A 21892-nucleotide genomic window follows, 5' to 3' on the forward strand; every position below is an offset into this window, starting at 1 on the left:
GTGGAACATCATCAAGCATACAAAGATACAAATAGCTATTCCATAAAAGGAAAGGAGAGAAAGAAGTAGAAAGAATGTTTGAAAGAGTAATGACTAAACATCTTCCAAATTCAATGAAAAACATAAATCTGAACACTCAAGAAACAAAACAGCCTCCAAGTGAGATAAAGTCAAAGAGATCCACATTTAGACAAATTATAATCAAGCTGCTAAAATATAACTAGAAAAGTATAATCTTGAAAACTCAAAGCAATACTGATCCTTATAAAATTATGAGCTGTTTTTCCATCCCAAACCATGGAGGCCAAAAAGCAATTGATGACATATTCATAATAGTGAAAGGAAAAGACAGTCACCCAAGAATTCTACATCCAATGAGATTATCTTATAAGAATGTAGAAATTGAAAATATGTTTTATATTTTATTTAATTCAAATAAATTTCATGTATTTCATATATAGGGATGTAGGAACATAGTAACACTTCCCACCCTATTCTCCCTCCCGCCCATGCTCCAACCCTTCCTTCCTTCTTCCTCTCCTAATCTTTCTCTAAATTTTTGCAATGATCTACTTTCTTTTTTATTTGTTTGTTTTTGTTTTTTTTTTTAAAGATTTATTTATTTTACTTGAAAGTCAGAATTACACACAGAGCGAGAAGGAGAGGTGTGGGGAGCAACTGGGAGCAACTCGGACTAGACTGTTACTGGAATTAAGACTTATTCTATGCATCTGCTCTCCCATAATATGGCGCTGGGAGAGGAGGAAACAGCTTCTACACAGCTGCCTCTAGTTCAACCAATAAACTGTAGGACCTACTCCTGATTGGAGGAGAGCAGCGTACTCGGCGTGTGGGTAGCAGAGTTGGGATTGGTGGAAGAGGACTATAAAGGAGGAGAGAGACAACATGCACCAGGAACATCTATCTGAAGGAACACCTGAGCAGCCCCCGAGAGAGCCGGCCGGTGGTGTGCTGCTCCCCTGTGGAAGTGGGGAAAGTGGCCAGGGGGAACCGCCCTTCCACGGAGGTGGAAGTGTCGGTAGCCAACCCGGGAAGAACCAGCAGCAAACCCGGGGAGGGCCGAGCAGACAAAAGAACAGCGCAGGGTCCTGTGTCGTTCCTCCACGAAGAGGGGGAGCGACATAATGGTGCCGTGACTCAGATAGGAAACCTAGGCAGGGTTTAGTGTCGTTCCTCCATGAAGAGGGGGAGCGACAGAGAGGCAGAAAGAGAGAGAGAGAAAGGTTTTCCATCTGCTGGATCACTCCCCAGTTGGCCACAATGGCTGGAGCTTCGCCATCTGAATCCAGGAACCAGGAGCTTCCTCCAGGACTCCTACGCTGGTGCATGGGCTGGTGCATGAGCTTGGACCTTCTTCTAATGATTTCCCAGGCCATAGCAGAGAGCTGGATCAGAAGTGGAGCAGCCAAGACTCGAACCAGTGCTCATTTGGGATGCCGGCACTGCAGGCAGCGGCCTTACCCGCTACATCACAGCACTGACCTCACTGATCTACTTGCAGTTCACTTTACATTCATAAGATTAACCCCATACTAAGTAAAGAGTTCAACAAATAGTAATAAGGAAAAAAACATAGAAAATTATTAGATGAAATCCCACAGTATTGCATAAGAACACTCAAAAGAGGAAGAGGCTCTTCCTCAACATAATGCACAGTAGTAAATATGTCTACATTTTAAAGGATTACTTTGTTCAATTACATTTGCTTAAATTTGTTTTCTCTACTGAATTGTGAGTTTTTTGAAAACAGATGAAGGTCTCTTCACTTCTTACCCCCAATATACAATTGACGCTAAAATCTAATGGTTAAATGGATGTGAAAGAATACACAATAACACATCAGTGAGTAAAGGCATCTGATAACTAAAACATGGCATGCTGCCTGACAAAGTATATAAGCGCTTTTGGCATAAAGTTTGGATATTACCAGGAAGACAAAAGATAACAAGTGCTCAAAGATTGTGGAAAAAGGAAACATTTGCAGATTTCAGCTGAAATTTAAATTAGTAAATCCATTGTGGCAAAGAGAATACCAGTTCCTCAAGAAGGAAAAGTGAAACTATAGAATGCAGTGCCACTCCTGGACGAATACCTACAGAAAATTAAAAAGGTAAATGTTCATAATACCCAAGAAATGGGAAGAAATCTAACGGTTTATCGAATGGTAAATGGAAAGGTGCTAAACACACACAATGGAAAACTATTCAATTAAATGGAGTATTTTTTTAATTTTTTAAGGGATACAAATTTCATAAGTACCACTTTAGGAATATAGTTATTCTTCCCACTATACCAGCCCTTCGAGCCACACTTTCACCCCTCCACCTCCCCCCCTCCACTTGCCAGTCCCATTCTCCATTAACATTCATTTTCAATTAGCTTTGTACACAGAAGACCAATTCTATACTAAGTACAGATTTCAACAATTTGCACACACACACACACACAAACAAAACTTTGAGACCTAGTTTTACAGTGAACACTCATAATACAGAAGTCTTGCATTGGAATTTAGTACACAGTGACTCCTGTTGTTAATTTAACAATTACCGGCTGGCACCGCGGCTCACTAGGCTAATCCTCCACCTTGCGGCGCCGGCACACCGGGTTCTAGTCCCGGTCAGGGCGCCGGATTCTGTCCCGGTTGCCCCTCTTCCAGGCCAGCTCTCTGCTGTGGCCCGGGAGTGCAGTGGAGGATGGCCCAGGTCCCTGGGCCCTGTACCCCATGGGAGACCAGGATAAGTACCTGGCTCCTTCCATTGGTTCAGCGTGGTGCGCTGGCCGCAGCGGCCATTGGAGGGTGAACCAACGGCAAAGGAAGACCTTTCTCTCTGTCTCTCTCTCTCACTGTCCACTCTGCCTGTCAAAAAACAATTACCACTCTTATATATGATGTGAGTGACCACCCAAGGAACCTGACGTGAACTGCCTAGGCTATGGAAGACTTTTGAATTCACAAACTCCATCAGTAATTGGACAAGGCCATAAGCAAAGTGGAAGTTCTCTTACTCTTTAGAGAAAAGTACATCCTTCTTTGATGGCCATGCCTTTCTACTGGGGTCTTACTCACAGAGATCCTTCATGTAGAACAATTTTTCTCACAGTGTCTTGCGTTTCTATGCCTGAAATGCTCTCATGGGCTTTTCAGCCAGATCAGGAAGATGTACGGGCTGATTCTAAGGTCAGAGTTTGCTTAAGTGATTGTCAACCTATTAGTCCACTGTGTGTTGTGCTTCACATGTTAGATATTCTCTCCTTTTTAAAACTCTATCTATTATTATTACCAGGCATTTGATCCTATTTATATTATCCCTTTAAGACTTAAACCTATCTATATGTTCACCTTAGCATCTAATAGGATGACTTTAACGATTAAGATGGCATTTTTACCACCAAGCTTAATCAGATTTGGAGCCCCATGAACGTTTTAAACTCTACCCTTAGAAGTAAGTCCGAAGGTATGTATGCAGAACTATACAGCTTTACAGCCACAAACTTCCTCCTCCCTCTCTGATCCCTATTCTTATATTTTACTGAGATCTATTTTCAATTGACTTTATACATATATGATTAAATCTAAATTAAATAAAGAGTTCAACAAATAGTATGAGAAAAAAGAAAAAAAAAACCTCCAAAACTGTTCTGTGACAGTCAAGACAAGGGCAGCTCAGATTATCCTTTCTAAGAGTCAACTTCACTTCTACAGATTTCATTTCAGGTTCTCTATTAGTTCTCCCAGTTCAGGGAGAACAGAAAGTATTTATCCCTTTGAGACTGGCTGATTTTACTCAGCATGATGTTTTTCAGATTAATCTATTTTGTTGCAAATGGTCAGGTTTCATTTTTTACCACTTTGTAGTATTCCATAGTGTACATATCCCATAATTTTTTAATTATCCAGTCTTTGACTGATGGGCATTTATGTTGATTCCATGTCTTAGCTATTGTGAATTTAGCTGCAATAAACATGCAGGTGCAGATAGCTCTTTTGTTTATGGATTTCATTTCCCTTGGGTAAATTCCCAGGAGTGGGATGGCTAGGTCATATTGTAGGTCTATATTCAGACTTTTGAGATATCTCCATACTGCTCCATAGTGCTTTCCCAGTTTACATTCCCACCAACAGTGGATTAAGGGACCTTTTCCCCCACATCCTTGCCAGCATTTGTTGTTTGTTGATTTATCTATGAAAGCCATTCTAACTGGGGTGAAGTGAAACCTCATTGTGGTTTTGATTTGCATTTCCCTGATGGCTAGTGATCCTGAACATTTTTTCATATGTCTGTTGAGCTATTTTGAAAAATATCTGATTAAGTGTTGCCTGTTTCTTAACTGGCTTGTTTGTTTTGTTGCTGTGGAGATTTCCTGATATCTTTGTATATTCTGGTTATTAATACTTTATTCAGTTGCATAGTTTGCACATAATTTACTTTATTCAGTTGCATAGTTTGCAAATGATTTCCCCCATTCTTTTGGTTGCCTCTTTACTTTCCTTAGTGGTTTTTTGGCGGGGGTTGGGGGCAGTACAGAAACATCTGATGTTTTGTTAATTTTGGCTTTGACTGTCTGTGACTCTGGGGTGTATTCCAAGAACTCATTGCTTGTGCCAATGTCTTGCAGTATTTCCCCAATGTTCTCTAATAATTTGATGGTGTCGCGTTGTAGATTTAGATCTTTAAATCATGTCGAATGCATTTTTGTTTAAGGTGTAAGTTAGGGGTCTTGTTTCAAGCTTCTGCATGCAGAAATCCACTTTTCCCAGCACCATTTGTTGAAGAGACAGTCCTTATTCCAGGGACTGTTTTTAGCTACTTGGTCAAATATAAGTTGGTTGTAAATATTTGGATTGATTTCTAGTGTTTCTATTCTATTCCGTTGGTCTATCCATCTGTTTTTTACCAGTAACATGCTGTTTTGATCATCACTGCCTTGTAGTATGTATTTTTTTTTTGAATGTGAGCATATTTCCTTTATTTTTTTTATTTAATGAGCATAAATTTCCAAAGTACAGCTTATGGATTATAATAGCTTCCTCCCCTCCGTAACTTCCCTGCCACCCACAACGCTCCCCTCTCCCACTCCCTCTCCCCTTCCCCTTCACATCAAGATTAATTTTCAATTATCTTTATATACAGAAGATCAATTTAGTGTATATTAAGTAAAGATTTCCACATTTCGCTCCCACACAGAAACACAAAGTGTAAAATACTATTTGAGTACTAGTTATAGTGTAGTATGTCTTGAAGTCTGGTTTTTTGATTACTCCTGCTTTGCTTTTGTTGCATAAGTTTATTTAGCTATTTGGGATCTCCTGTGTTTCCATATGAATTTCAACATCATTTTCTCTAGATCTGAGAAGAATGTTTGGTATTCTGATTGGCATTGCATTGAATCTGTAAATTGCTTTTAGAAATTGGACACTTTGATGATATTGAATCTTTCAATCCATGAACATGGAAGATTTTTAATTTTTGTATATTCTTCTATTTCCTTTATAATGTTTTGTAATCCTCTTTCACATCCTTGGTTGAATTTATTCCATTTGATTTTTTGTATTTTAATTTTTGTAGCTATTGTGAAAGTGACTAACCTTAGTTCTTTCTCAGCTGTGGCATTGTCTGTGTATACAAAGGCTGTTGATTTTTGTTTATTGACTTTATATCCTGCTACTTTACCAAATTCTTCTATAACTTCCAATACTATCTTGTTGGAGTCTTTTGGATCCCCTATATATAGAATCATGTCATCTGCAAATAGGGATAGTTTGATTTCTTCCTTCCCAGCTTGTATCCCTTTGATTTCTGTTTCTTCCTAATGGCTCTGGCTAAAACTTCCAGGACTATATTGAATAGCACTTGTGAGAGTGGGCATCCCTGTCTGGTACCGGATCTCAGTTGGAAATGCTTCCAACTTGTCCCCATTTAGTATGATGCTGGCTGTGGTTTTGTCACAAATTGCCTTGTGTTGAGGAATGTTCAAAATTTGCTTAGAGTTTTCATCATGAAAGGGTGTTGTATTTTATCAAATGCTTTCCCTGCATCTATGGAGATATTCATATGGTTTTTCCTCTGCAGTCTGTTAATGCGATACATCACATTGATTTGTGAATGTTAAAGCATCCCTGCACACCAGGAAGAAAGAAAACATGCCATATTCCTATCATCAGTCATATTAGATCGGGTTCTGTATTAGATCAATGTTCCCAAGGAACAACAATGTTCCCAAGGTGGGCAGTACATCATGGCTGTTCTGCATTCTAGAAACCATATATCTCTGCTTTTTCAGTCTGCTTGAGACACAGTGGGTGGCGGGGTCAGAATCCTACTCTAATGACACCCACAGGGCTTCACCAAGGAGCCTTGATCCTGACAGGTGTTTCAGACTATGGGCAGTGAAGGCCTCTCCCACTCAAGGCTGGGGACTCAGTGGGGACCCTGAAGCCAGGCTGGGTCCCTGGAATTCTCAGTTCACGGCCACAAAGGGTCCCCTTCCTTCCTCTCCACTCCATCATTTGGATGTTTTCTCCTGGGCACCTTCACATTCCCCAGCCCAGAGATGCCTTCGTCAGGTTTCCTCCAGACCATGGCGGCCTACCTTGGTCTCAGCAGCAGCCTCGTCAACTTCTCAGCAGTCCTGTGCTTTTTCCTTCAGATAAGCACAGCTCTGGTGCTACAGCAAAATGAGGAGTGAAGTAGCAGATGAAAGACCTCTCTCTCTCTCTTTTTCTCTCCCTCTTGCTTTCCCTCTCCCTTTCCATTTCCCTCTACTTCTCTGTGTAACTGTTTCAAATAAATAAATCTTTTAAAAATATATTTAAATGATAACTTTATTATAAAAATATCAAAATGTTAAATTTCAGTACAATTATCAGGATAATATTAATGAACAGTCTATCAAGAATTATACTTGTCAATTTCAAATTTTAAGGATGATTTGCAGCCATTTAAAACTAGAGGAGGCAAAGAATGCATCACCTTGAAAAGGAGAAGACTTACATTGGTCTAAGAAAATGTGTACAGGTTGGTGTAATGATGCATTGGGATACCCCACAGTTTGCAAGGCCTGCATCCCATATCAAAGTGCCGATTTGTATACTAGCTCCACTGTTTTGGATCCAGATCACTTCTAGTGTGCATGCAAGGTAGCAGATGATACTGAAATTTTTAACTGCCAGCCACTGCCCACATGGGAGGCCTGATGGATTTCACTGCTCCTGAACTTGGTCTGGTCCAGCCCTGGGATGGTGCAGCCATTTGTGTAGTGAACCATTAGATGAAAGATTCTCTCTCTCTCTCTCTCTTTCTCCCATTTTCCCTTTCTCCTTACATCCACCTCTGATTTTTAAATAATAAAAAGAAAATGTGAACATGAATATAGTCAGGAAAATGTGAGAAATAGCCTCTGGTTGTTGAAGTCTCAATGAAAAGCCCATCCAAGATGGTCACAGGTTCACTATTCTAGCACTGGGTAGACAGTAGATTACTGATAATATACATGTGATAGTAATATTTTGAAATGCAAAATAAACTGATATTATAATGGTTTGAATACTGTAAAATTAAAACTAAATAGCAACAATAGCAGTTATAACAAAATATAGAAATAATTTAATATGAATTATCTATTATCTTTATACTGTAAGCAACATATGATTTTCATAGGATGAATTACTACACCAGATCTAGACATCTCTGATCAACTGTTTATGAAAAATGTCATTGCAAATCACACAATTTTCCATGACTTCATTATCACACATAGAAAAAGCCAACCACAATGGCCACATATTCACAGAGTTAATATTGGCAAAAACTGAGATACTGATAGTATGCACAGATAATAGTAATTAGGACACAGTGAAGTTAAAACCAATTCATAATAGAATGAATCTTGGCTGCTACACTTATGATCCAGCTCCCTAGTAATGCACCTTGGAAAGCAGTGGAAAAGGTCCAATTGCTTGGACACTTATACCCTTGTGGGAGACCTTTAAGAAACTCCTAGTTCCTGGTTCAGTACTGGTCATTGCGGCCATTTGGGAAGAGATCCAGTAGATTGTAAGATATCTCCCTCTCTCTTCTCTCTCTCTCTCTCTCTCTCTGCATTTCCAATAAACCACCGGTTCAAGTCCTGGCTGCTCCAGTTCCAATCCAGCTTTCTGTTATTGCCTGGGAAAGCAGAAGATGGCCCAAGTCCTCAGGCTCCTGCACCCATGTGGGAATCCCGAAGAAGCCCCTGGCTCCTGACTTCAGATTGGTACAACTCTGGCCATTGCAGCCAATTGGATGTGGACTAGCATATGGAAGATATCTCCCTCTCTCTCAGACTCTCCTTCTTCTCTGTGTAACTCTGATTTTCAAATAACTAAATAAATCTTTTAAAAAAATAAAGTGGACAGGAAAGCTTAGACACTTTCATTGAGTTAATAACTTCTCAGTAAAGACAATAATCCAAAAGGCTAACACTTGCCTACAACTTGGATAATGACTGATAATGTTCACTGGAGACAGTAATAAAATCAAATAAAAATCAATGAAAAGCGATGTTCATATCACTGTATAAATCGTGATTAGGATACAACTGAGCAGTTTGGTAGCAATAATTACCAAGTGGCAACTAAACAAAGAGATTTAGTGGAAATAGTCTTTATAATCATATTTTTTAAATGATTGTACAGGAAAATAAGACAAGATAATGTCACCTTCCAGAAGAACCCTCACAGAAAGATTTCCTCATGTAAAATTATACTATTGAAAATGTCAACAGTAGTGATAAATTTGGAGATCCCTAAAAATTTCAAAATAGCAAAAAATTGCATGATTCTGATAGCATGAAACAATACACTGGTGCTAGACTATTCAGAAATACTATGTACAGGAAAGATTCCAAGATAACTTAGAAAATTTCAACGGGGCTGATAAACCTACATTGAACAAGCCACATATTCATAATGCCAGGACCAGAACACCTATGAATACCTAAGAAATACCTAAGATATCCCTAAAAACTTCCAAATAGCAAAAAATCATGTGATTCTGATAGCATGAATCAGTACACTGGTGCTAGACCATTCAGAAATACTATGTACAATGAAGATGATGAGATAGAAGAAATGCAAGAAGTGGATCTCAAAAAATTGATAAGAACATTAAGAAGTTCTCAAAAACAAATTCTTGAACTACAGAAATCCTTAATGGACAAGATAGAAAATCTCTCTAGCGAAAATGAAATATTAAGGAGGAATCAAAATGAAATGAAACAACTAATAGAACATGAAACTGTGATAGTAACAAGAAATCATAATGAAATGAAGAGCTCAATAGATCAAATGACAAAAACATTAGAGAGCCTTAAAAAACAGAATGGGTGAAGCAGAAGAGAGAATACCAGACTTAGAAGACAGAGAACAGGAAAATATACAGTCAAACCAAAGAAAAGAAGAGGGAATTAGAAATCTAAAAAATACTGTTGGGAATTTTCAGGATACTATTGAAAAACACAACATTTGGGTTCTAGGAGTTCCAGAAGGCATGGAGAGGGAGAAAGGATTAGAAGACCTTTTTAGTGAGATACTAGCAGAAAAATTTCCAGGTTTGGAGAAGGACAGAGACATCCTAGTACAGGAAGCTTATAGAACTCCTAGTAAACATGACCAAAAGAGATCCTCACCACGACATGTTGTAATTAAACTCACCACAGTGAAACATAAAGAAAAGATCCTAAAATGTGCAAGAGAGAAATGTCAGATTACTCTCAGAGGATCTCCAATCAGACTCACAGCTGACTTCTCATCAGAAACACTACAGGTTAGGAGGGAATGGCGAGACATAGGACAGGTACTAAGAGAGAACAACTGCCAGCCCAGAATATTATATCCTGCTAAGCTATCATTTGTGAATGAAGGTGAAATAAAGACTTTTCACAGCAAACAGAAATTGAAAGAATTTGTTGCCACTCATCCAGCCCTGCAAAAAATGCTTAAAGATGTTTTACACACAGAAACACAGAAACAGGGTCATCAGTATGAAAGCAGGTAAAGGAAGAAAACCCCACACCAAAAGATCACAGTAAGTTCAAAACATATATTAGAACTTATCTTTGGCAAATGGCAGGGCAAAGCTACTACTTATCATTAGTCACATTGAACATTAATGGCCTGAACTGTCCAGTTAAAAGACACCGATTGGCTGATTGGGTTAAGGAACAAAACACATCTATTTGCTGCATACAAGAAACACATCTTTCCAATAAAGATGCATACAGACTGAAAGTGAAAGGCTGGAAAAAGATATACCATGCCAACAGAAATGAAAAAAGAGTGGGCGTAGCCATATTAATATCAGACAAAATAAACTTTACCACAAAAACTGTTAGGAGAGACAAGGAGGGGCACTATATAATGATTAAGGGATCAATTCAACAGGAAGATATAACGATTATCAATGTATATGCACCTAATTACAGGGCACCAGTTTATCTAAAAGATTTGTTAACAGACTTAAAGGGAGACTTAGACCCCAATACAATAGTACTGGGGGACTTCAATACTCCACTCTCAGAAATAGAAGATCAACAGGACAGAAGATCAACAAGGAGACAGTAGATTTAAATGACACTATAGCCCAAATGGATCTAACAGATATCTACAGAACTTTTCATCCTACACAGAAAGCATTTACATTCTTCTCAGCAGTACATGGAACCTTCTCTAGGATTGACCACATACTAGGCCATCAAGCAAGTCTCAGCAAATTCAAAAGAATTAGCATCATACCATGCAGCTTCTCAGACCATAAAGGAATGAAGTTGGAAATTAGCAACTCAGGAATCCCTAAAGCATATGCAAACACATGGATATTGAACAACATGCTCCTGAATGAACAATGGGTCATAGAAAAAATTAAAAGAGAAATGAAAAATTTTCTGGAAGTAAATGAGGATAACAGAACAACATACCAAAACTTATGGGATACAGCAAAAGCAGTGTTAAGAGGAACGTTTATATCAATAGGTGCCTACATCAAGAAATTGGAAAGGCACCAAATAGATGAGCTTTCACTGCATCTCAAGGATCTAGAAAATCTGCAGCAAACCAGACCCAAATCTAGTAGGAGAAGAGAAATAATTAAAATCAGAGAAGAAATTAACAGGATTGAATCCAAAAAAAAAAAAACATTACAAAAAATCAGCCAAACGAGGAGCTGGTTTTTCAAAAAAATAAACAAACTTGACAACCCATTGGCCCAACTAACTAAAAAAAGAAGAGAAAAGACCCAAATCAATAAAATCAGAGATGAAAAAGGAAATGTAACAACAGACACCACAGAAATAAAAAGAATCATCAGAAATTACTACAAGGACTTGTATGCCAGCAAACAGGGAAACCTATCAGAAATGGATAGATTCCTGGACACATGCAACCTACCTAAATTGAACCAGGAAAACATAGAAAACCTAAACAGACCCATAACAGAGACAGAAATTGAAACAGTAATAAAGGCCCTCCCAACAAAGAAAAGCCCAGGACCAGATGGATTCACTGCTGAATTCTACCAGACAGTTAAAGAAGAACTAACTCCAATTCGTCTCAAACTATACAGAACAAGCGAAAAAGAGGGAATCCTCCGAAATTCTTTCTATGAAGCCAGCATCACCTTAATTCCTAAGCCAGAAAAAGATGCAGCATTGAAAGATAATTACAGACCAATATCCCTGATGAACATAGATGTGAAAATCCTAAATAAAATTCTGGCCAATGGAATGCAGCAACACATCAGAAAGATCATCCACCCAGACCAAGTGGGATTTATCCCTGGTATGCAGGGATGGTTCAACATTCGCAAATCAATCAATGTGATACACCACATTAACAGACTGCAGAAGAAAACCCATATGATTATCTCAATAGACGCCGAGAAAGCATTTGATAAAATACAACACCCTTTCATGATGAAAACTCTAAGCAAATTGGGTTTGGAAGGAACATTCCTCAATACAATCAAAGCAATTTATGAAAAACCCATGGCCAACATCCTATTGAATGGGGAAAAGTTGGAAGCATTTCCACTGAGATCTGGTACCAGACAGGGATGCCCACTCTCACCACTGCTATTCAATATAGTTCTGGAAGTTCTAGCCAGAGCTATTAGGCAAGAAAAAGAAATTAAAGGGATACAAATTGGGAAGGAAGAACTCAAACTATCCTTCTTTGCAGATGATATGATTCTTTACTTAGGGGACCCAAAGAACTCTACTACGAGACTATTGGAACTCATAGAAGATTTTGGCAAAGTAGCAGGATATAAAATCAATGCACAAAAGTCAACAGCCTTTGTATACACAGGCAATACCACGGCTGACAAAGAACTTCTAAGATCAATCCTATTCACAATATCTACAAAAACAATCAAATACCTTGGAATAAACTTAACCAAGGACATTAAAGATCTCTACGATGAAAATTACAAAACCTTAAAGAGTTTCTTGATCTCTTTGTAGATTCTGGTTATTAACCCTGTATCTGTTGCATAGTTTGAAAATATTTTTTCCCATTCTGTCGGTTGTCTCTTCACTCTCCTGTTTGCAGTACAGAAACTTCTCAATTTGATGCAATCCCAATAGTTGATTTTGGCTTTGACTGCCTGTGCCTCCCGGGTCTTTTCCAGAAATTCTTTGCCTGTGCCAATATCTTGAAGGGTTTCTCCAATGTTCTCTAATAACTTGATGGTGTCAGGACATAGATTTAGGTCTTTAATCCACGTTGAGTGGATTTTTGTGTAAGGTGTAAGGTAGGGGTCTTGCTTCATAATTCTGCACGTGGAAATCCAGTTTTCCCAGCACCATTTATTGAATAGACTGTCCTTGCTCCAGGAATTGGTTTTAGATCCTTGATCAAATATAAGTTGGCTGTAGATGTTTGGGTTGATTTCTGGTGTTTCAATTCTGTTCCATTGGTCTATCCATCTGTTTCTGTACCAGTACAACCGACAGAATGGGAAAAAATATTTGCAAACTATGCAACAGATAAGGGGTTAATAACCAGAATCTACAAAGAGATCAAGAAACTCCACAACATCAAAACAAACAACCCACTTAAGAGATGGGCCAAGGACCTCAATAGACATTTTTCAAAAGAGGAAATCCAAATGGCCAACAGGCACATGAAAAAATGTTCAAGATCACTAGCAATCAGGGAAATGCAAATCAAAAGCACAATGAGGTTTCACCTCACCCCGGTTAGAATGGCTCACATACAGAAATCTACCAACAACAGATGCTGTCTGCACCCTAATGTTTATCACAGCACAATTCACAATAGCCAAGACCTGGAACCAACCTAAATGCCCATCAACGGTAGACTGGATAAAGAAATTATGGGATATGTAATCTTTAGAATACTATACCGCAGTTAGAAACAATGAAATCCAGTCATTTGCAACAAAATGGAGGAATCTGGAACACATCATGCTGAGTGAAGTAAGCCAGTCCCAAAGGGACAAATACCATATGTTCTCCCTGATCAGTGACATCTGACTGAACACCAAAAAGGAAACCTCCTGAAGTGAAATGGACACTATGAGAAACGGTGACTTGATCAGCACAGCCCTGACTGTTAATGAACAACTTAATACATTATCCCTCTTAGTAGTTTTTTTTTGTCTGTTCTACTTAATATGACTGGTTTAATTCTGTAATTATCACACAGTTATTCTTAAGTGTTGAAAATTAACTGAAATCTGATCCCTGTTAAATATAAGAGTGGGAATATGAGAGGGAAGAGATGTATAATTTGGGACATGCTCAAGGTGACCTGACCCAAACGGTAGAGTTAGAAACATACCAGGGGATTCCAATTCAATCCCATCAAGGTGGCATGTACCAATGCCATCTCACTAGTCCAAGTGACCAATTTCAGTTCACAATTGATCATAATGAAAGGACTAAGAGTCAAAGGGAGCACATAAACAAGTCTAGTACCTGCTAACACTAACCGATAGAATAAATAAAGGGGAGAGTGATCCAGTATGGGAAGTGAGATACTCAGCAGACTCATAGAATGGCAGATGTCCTAAATAGCACTCTGGCCTCAGAATCAGCCATAAAGGCATTCGGATCTGGCTGAAAAGCCCATGAGAGTATTTCAGGCATGGAAAGCCAAGACACTCTGGCAAAAAGATCTCTGTGAGTGAGATCCCAGTGGAAAGAACAGGTCTTCAAAGAAGGAGGTACCTTTCTCTGAAGGGAGGAGAGAACCTCCACTTTGACTATGACCTTGTCTAAACAAGATAAGAGTCGGAGAACTCAGAGGGCTTCCATAGCCTTGGAAACTCATGACTGGAGCATAGGGAGATTACTGATGCCATAGACAGGAGTGTCAATTTGTAAAGTCAACAACAGGAGTCACTGTGCACTTACTCCTCATGTAGGATCTCTGTCCTTAATGTGCTGTACATTGAGGCTTAATGCTATAACGAGTACTCAAACAGTATATTTCACTTTGTGTTTCTATGGGGGTGCAAACTGTTGAAATCTTTACTTAATGCATACTAAACTGATCTTCTGTAAAAAAATAGAAAAAGAAAAAGAAAAAAAGAAATTATGAATTCCCAACTTGACTCTCACTGGGATTAAACATGACAATAAGTCTGATCTGATTTCATCATCATTTAAAAAAAATCATCTATTATTTTTCACTTTATGTTTCAGTGTGGGAGCAAACTGTTGAAATCCTTACTTAAGGTATACTAAGCTGATCTTCTGTATATTAAGATAATCGAAAATGAATCTTGATGTGAATGGAAGGGGCGAGGAAGTGGGAAAGGGGAGGGTTGTGGGTGGGAGGGACGTTATGGGGGGGAAGCCATTGTAATCCATAAGTCGTACTTTGGAAATTTATATTCATTAAATAAAAGTAAAAAAAAAAAACCTTAAAGAAAGAAATAGAAGAGGATACCAAAAAATGGAAAAATCTTCCATGCTCATAGTTGGAATAATCAATATCATCAAAATGTCCATTCTCCCAAAAGCAATTTACAGATTCAATGCGATACCAATCAAGATACCGAAGACCTTCTTCTCAGATCTGGAAAAAATGATGCTGAAATTCATATAGAGACACAGGAGACTTAGAATAGCTAAAGCAATCTTGTACAACAGCAACAAAGCCGGAGGCATCACAATACCAGATTCCAGGACATACTACAGGGCAGTTGTTATCAAAACAGCATGGTACTGGTACAGAAACAGATGGATAGACCAGTGGAACAGAATTGAAACACCAGAAATCAATCCAAACATCTACAGCCAACTCATATTTGATCAAGGATTCAAAACCAATCCCTGGAGCAAGGACAGTCTATTCAATAAATGGTGCTGGGAAAATTGGATTTCCACGTGCAGAAACATGAAGCAAGACCCCTACCTTTCACCTTAAATAAAAATTCACTCAACATGGATTAAACACCTAAATCTATGACCTGACAGGATCAGATTATTAGAGAGCATTGGAAAAACCCTGCAAGATATAGGTACTGGCAAAGGCTTCTTGGAAAATACCCCAGAAGCACAGGCAGTCAAATCCAAAATTAACATTAGGGATTGCATCAAATTGAGAAGTTTCTGTACTGCAAAAGAAACAGTCAGGAAAGTGAAGAGGCAAACAACAAAATGGGAAAAAATATTTGCAAATTATGCAACTGATAAAGGGTTGATAACCAGAATCTACAAAGAAATCAAGAAACTCCACAACATCAAAACAAACAACACACTTAAGAGATGGGCCAAGGACCTCAATAGCCATTTTGAACTGAAATGGACACTATGAGAAACAGTGACTTCATCAGCTCTTGTCCTGACTGTTGTTGTACAATGTAATACTTTATCCATTTTAGTATTTTTTTGTTCTAGTACCATTGGTTGAACTCTGTAATTAACACACAACTATTCTTAGGCGTTTAAATTTTAACTGAAAAGTGATCCCTGTTAGGAATTTGGAAAGCATTATGCTGAGTGAAATAAGCCAACTGACCGCGCACCCAAAAGGAAACCTGTTAAAGTGAAATGAACAGTATGAGAAATGGTGACTGGATCAGCCCTTGCCCTGACTGTTGATGAACAACTTAATACATTATTCCTCTTAGTATTTTTTGTTTGTTCTACTTAATACTTTTGGTTGAATACTCTAATCAATACACAGTTATTCTTAAGTGTTGAAACTTAATTGACAAGTGATCACTGTTAAATATAAGAGTGGGAATAAGAGAGGGAAGAGATGTGCAATTCGGGACATGCTCAAGCTGACTTGCCCCAAACGGTAGAGTGAGAAACATATCAGGTGATTCCAATTCAATCCCATCAAGGTGGCATGTACCAATGCCATCTCACTAGTCCCAGTGATCAATTTCTGTTCACAATTGATCATAATGATAGGACTAAGAACCAAAGGGATCTCATAAACAAGACTAGTGTCTGCAAGTACTAACTGATAGAATAAAAAAGGGAGAGAATGATCCAACTTGGGAAGCGAGATACACAGCAGACCCATAGAATGGCAGATGTCCTAAACACAACTCTGGCCTCAGAATCAGCCCTTAAGGCATGTGGATTTGGCTGAAAAGACCATGGTAAATCAAGAAATATTTTAGTGCCTTAATTCTTCATTCATTCTCTCATTGGTCAACTTTTGGCTTATTTCCATTATTTCTATTAGAAGTAAAAAGTGAATATTCTAGTGCATAGATCCCTATTCACAAACCTGCTAATTTACTTTCTTTTTCTAAAATTTTATTTATGTTATACAAGTTCCATGTATTTCATATATACTGATTTAGAAATACAGTGATACTTCTCACCCTAATCTCCCTCTCACCCATGTCTCAACCCTTCTTCTTCCTCCCTCTTCCATTTCCAGTGTTATTTTCTACAAAGATCTACTTTCAGTTTAATCAATGCTTGTAAAGTTAGCCCTAAATTAAGAGCATTCTGGCCGGCGCCGCGGCTCACTAGGCTAATCCTCCGCCTAGCGGCGCCGGCACACCGGGTCTAGTCCCGGTTGGGGCGCCGGATTCTGTCCCGGTTGCCCCTCTTCCAGGCCAGCTCTCTGCTGTGGTCAGGGAGTGCAGTGGAGGATGGCCCAGGTGCTTGGGCCCTGCACCCCATGGGAGACCAGGAGAAGCACCTGGCTCCTGGCTCCTGCCATCGGATCAGCGCGGTGCGCCGGCCGCAGCCATTGGAGGGTGAACCAACGGCAAAGGAAGACCTTTCTCTCTGTCTCTCTCTCTCACTGTCCATTCTGCCTGTCAAAAAAAAAAAAGAGCATTCTACAAATAGTATAAGAAAAATTGAAAAGAAAACATAAAGAAGTTTCATCAAATTGAAGAAACCACAATGAAAAAGTTAAGGAGGATGAGCTTCAGTTTTCTATACTAGGATCAGCATACACTACATCATGATGTATATATGTCACAGAAATAAAACATAAAGATTAAGAGCAATGTGCATGTTAGGATATAAACCATATTCTGATTACTGGAAATGACAATAATGTAGGAGCAGTAAAAGCTTAACAACCATATACAACAGAATTGGGTCAACCAACATGTATTAAATTTGCATTAAACTTGAGAAATAAATCAACAATGGTATGAAAGAAAAATATGGGGACAAGATGACACCGTCCACACCGCTTTTAACAGGGAATCTGGGAAAAATTGCGAAGTCTACACCTTTAGTAAGGATGGGACCTTGTTTGCCTGGTGCAGTGAGAAAAATTAAATATTATCTGTGTCACTAACAAGGGACAGCTGCACTCCTTCCACCTCCCAAAGTTTGCCTTGAATTCTTGCCAAAAAAAACACGGTTCTGGCAACCTGGCAGCCTTACGCTACTTCTAAAGATGGCACAGCTGGGACACCCAATCTTCAGCTTTATGACTTAAAAATTGGGACATGTTTGAAGTCTTTAATCCAGAAAAAAATGCAAAATTGGTGTCCATCCTGGTCAGAAGATGAAAATATTTGTCCCTGAAATGTTAACAATGAAGTTCACTTCTTTGAAAAAAATAATTTCAACATAATTGCAAATACATTACATTTGCAGAAAATTGATTTGGTATTATCACCTGGACCCCAGCCACACAAGGTGGCTGTCTATGTTCCAGGAAGCAAAGGTGCACCTTCGTATGTTAGATTGTATCAGTACCCCAACTTTGGTGGACCTCATGCAGCTTTAGCCAATAAAAGTTTCTTTAAGGCTGATAAGGTTACAATGCTATGGAATTAAAAAAAGCTACTGCTGTCTCGGTAATAGCTAATACAGACATTGATAAGACAGGAGCTTCCTATTATGGGGAACAGAGTTGCATTACATTGCAAATAGAGAGAGTGCCATAGCACAACTACCGATGTTTGGAATTCTAGTTCTACTGAATTTTGTGCTGTATATGGTTTTAAGCCTACCAAAACAACACTTTTCAACTTGAAATGTGATCCTGTGTTTGACTCTGGAACTGGTCCTCAGAATGCAGGCTACTATAGCCCTCAAGGACATGTATTAGTACTAGCTGGATTGGGAAATCTGAGAGGACAAATGGAAGTATGGGATGTTAAAAACTACAAGCTTATTTCTAAACCAGTGGCTTCTGATTCTACATATTTTACTTGGTTCCCAGATGGTGAGCATATTTTACCAGCCACATGTGCTCCCAGATTACGTGTTAATAATGGGTATGAGATTTGGCATTATACGGGCTCTATATTGCACAAATATGATGTGCCCTCAAGTGGAGAGCTATGGCAGGTTTCATGGCAGCCATTTTTGGATGGAATATTTCCAGCAAAAACAATAACTTACCAAGCAGTTCCAAGTGAAATATCCAGTGAGGAAATAAGGTTGCAACAGCCTATGGATGCCCTGCTTTCAGAAATAAGCCAGTCACCAATTCCAAGCTGCATGAAGAGGAGCCACCTCAGAATATGAAACCACAATCAGAAAATGATAAACCCTCATCAAAATCAACCCTTAAAAATCAAAGGAAACACAAAGCAGTTAAGAAAGCTGTAAAGTAGGAAGCAAGAAGTGACAAATGTCCAGATTTGCCCTCTACTCCTGTGCCACAAAGCACACCATGAAACATTACCTCTCAGTCAGTTTTTTTTTGTTAGTTTACAGATTTTATTAAATTATAGAAATTTTATTTCTAGAGCTCATGGAGACGTAAAGGGAGTTCTGGAGGTTTTCTTTTTACCCCCTCAAAACGCTGGACATAACAGAAAACACATTCTTTGAGAACTCAAAAATAAAAAAAAAAATTATCACTGTGAAAATCAAACCAGCTTCTATTAATGCTTGTCTTACTACAGCGAAAGTGTGTTTATTAAAACCCTTTGTCTAATCAAACAATAACTTTAGACCTAGTCAGAGTTTCCTCAGACAGGAGGTATCACGTGGGCTCTACCTAGTAAACAGATCAGACAGTCCGCGCCTGACACTGACCACCCAGGTCCAGCACACCTTCTTCAGGAATGAACAAGCCGGCCCACGGGAGCACAAACACTGATGGGGGCGTGAGCAGGCCGATGGAGGCGGCACCGGCACGGATGCAGCCAGTCCCTCGCAGCCACCCCTCGCAGCCACCCTCCAGCACGGCAGAGTGCTTTGGGAAGTCACCGAGAACTGTGGGGGTGGGAGGGGAGATACCTCAGGGGTGTGCCACGGGAAACGGGCTCCAGTCCAATGAAATCCATGGAGCGCTCATGGGCCGAATACGTTACATTTTAGCTATTGCCAAGGTCTAAAATTCCAGCTACTTTCAACACAAAGAGCCTCGGCACTTGCAAGTTACCAGTAAATGCTCAAAATAGCAGCAAAATAAAGTTCAGTGACCTACTGGAAGTACATCGCAGTGGTATTCACTAAAAAAAATAAAAAGAGAAGGCAGTGCACAGTTTCCAGCTCCACATGTTTATTTTCTTTGTAAACAGAGCAATACTGAAAAGTGACAACACAAACGAATCTGTGCACCAAGAGCCCAGGAGGAACCTGACACTCTGTGACCCACCCTCCAAAGTTCAGATTTTTAAAAATATATTAACTTAGCAAACCATATTTTATGGCAAAGTGACAAATGCTGTCCAAGGAGAATCGGGACCATGACTCTCTCGACAGTATTAAAAAAATATTAAACAATAAAGAGAAGAAAAGCTAAAAATTGAGCAGAAAAGTACTGCCGGAAGAGCTCCAGAAAAGCTGGAAAAGCTGTCTCTTGATTATCTGTGAGGTTCTCCTTTTTCTTAACAAGAAACGCCGTTTGCGACGACACTGCCAGACGGAATACACTCCAATCCTGCTAGTGAGCTCTGGCATGAGATTACATCTTCAGCACAGAGGAGAAATAAAGGAGTTAGCACAAAGCGTGGTAGCTAAGCCCACAGGCAGAACCCGAATTGCGCGTGGAACCCTCTGGCACCGGCTGCTTCCACGTACCACTGCTGACGTTTGCTCTCCGCATTACGAGGTGAGGAAACACGAGCATGCAGACACGGGGAAGCACGAAGCGGTCAACTTCCAACAGAAAGAAAGCAACACAGGGAAAGGAAAGGAAAGTGTCCAGATTCGTGCATCCAGTTTAGAATCATTTTTTCCGTTTGTTTGTTTACAGGACTCTTCCAAAGGTATTAACTGCCCTCACTACAGTTTAAAACCCCCATGACCTTGGCTAGCAAATTCATAAGGAACTTTCTGGCTGTCCAATTTGCCACCTCTTAGGACGTACTATGGCACACACGTCTCTGCAGACACAAAGGCAGCGAGACTCTTCCACCTCTGAAACGTCTGTGGCAGTAGGAGAAACAACAGTCACCCGCGTGCCATCCTCCTCGTTCACCTGGTTACTGAAGCGCAACCAGCCTAGACCAGCCGAGTGTATACCTGAGAAACATTAGTGTGAAAATATTGCCCTTTACAAAGACTGCAAGATGGGCCGGATAGTGCAGAAAGCAACAGTTTTTCCCTCCGTTTGTTTGGTTGTTAGCGTCACAGTTTTCAGAGCTTCTGGTGCCACCCGACAATCGGCAGAGGGAGGCCGAGTCAACAGCTCACCCCACTACTCAGTCAACTTCTGGAGACACTGAGGTAGACAAAAAAATCAAGAACCTAAAGCAGAAACTGAAAGCAATTGAACTACTGAAAGAACAAGCAGCAAGTGGAAAACAGCTAGAAAAAAAAAATCAGTTGGATAAAATTCAAAAAGAGACAGCCCTTCTTCAGGAGCTGGAAGATGTGGAATTGGGTGTTTAAGGAGTCATCGAAAACAAGCTGCTCACCAGAAGTCACTGTGAACACCTCTTGTGTTAAACCCGGTGGTATACATGGAGCACCTGTGTGCCCACATTTAATATGGCTCTACTATGTTAAGCATTTATCCAAGATTCTGCATACACATGAAATTATTTAATAATGTCTATTCAATTGACTTACATTCTGCATCCTATATCATGTCAATATTCAATGCAGAAAGATACATGAATTTTTCAGCTAAGCTTAATGATTGAAAGAAATTTTTTAGTAGGGGACAGCATTTACCATATAAATGAATAAAGACTTTTAAATTAAAAAAATAAAGGAAAATATGCCATTTATCAAAAAACACCCTTAAATGTATCAACAATCAAAGATTTCTTTACATTCACAAAAGCCACCCATGTTAAAAGTGTATTACCTAGAAAAGGAAAATGAGAATATCAGCTTAAAGTGCTTCTGATGAACTATATACATAAAAGTGGCCAACAAAATTAACAGAATTTTGAGTATGTTTATGAACTTCCAATATAAAATCCAAGCAACATGGATAGGTTTAGTTCTAGGGTGGGCTTTC

At 39.3% G+C, this 21892-nt stretch overlaps 1 pseudogene; it reads left to right on the forward strand.

The window, feature by feature from the left end:
- The first annotated feature begins 17686 nt into the window (after nt 1–17686).
- Nucleotides 17687–21644, forward strand: LOC100348447 (eukaryotic translation initiation factor 2A-like; annotated as a pseudogene).
- Nucleotides 21645–21892: the final 248 nt, after the last annotated feature.

The sequence above is a fragment of the Oryctolagus cuniculus genome, chromosome 20 (assembly GCF_964237555.1).
Source record: "Oryctolagus cuniculus chromosome 20, mOryCun1.1, whole genome shotgun sequence".
In the NCBI taxonomy this organism is placed as follows: domain Eukaryota; kingdom Metazoa; phylum Chordata; class Mammalia; order Lagomorpha; family Leporidae; genus Oryctolagus; species Oryctolagus cuniculus.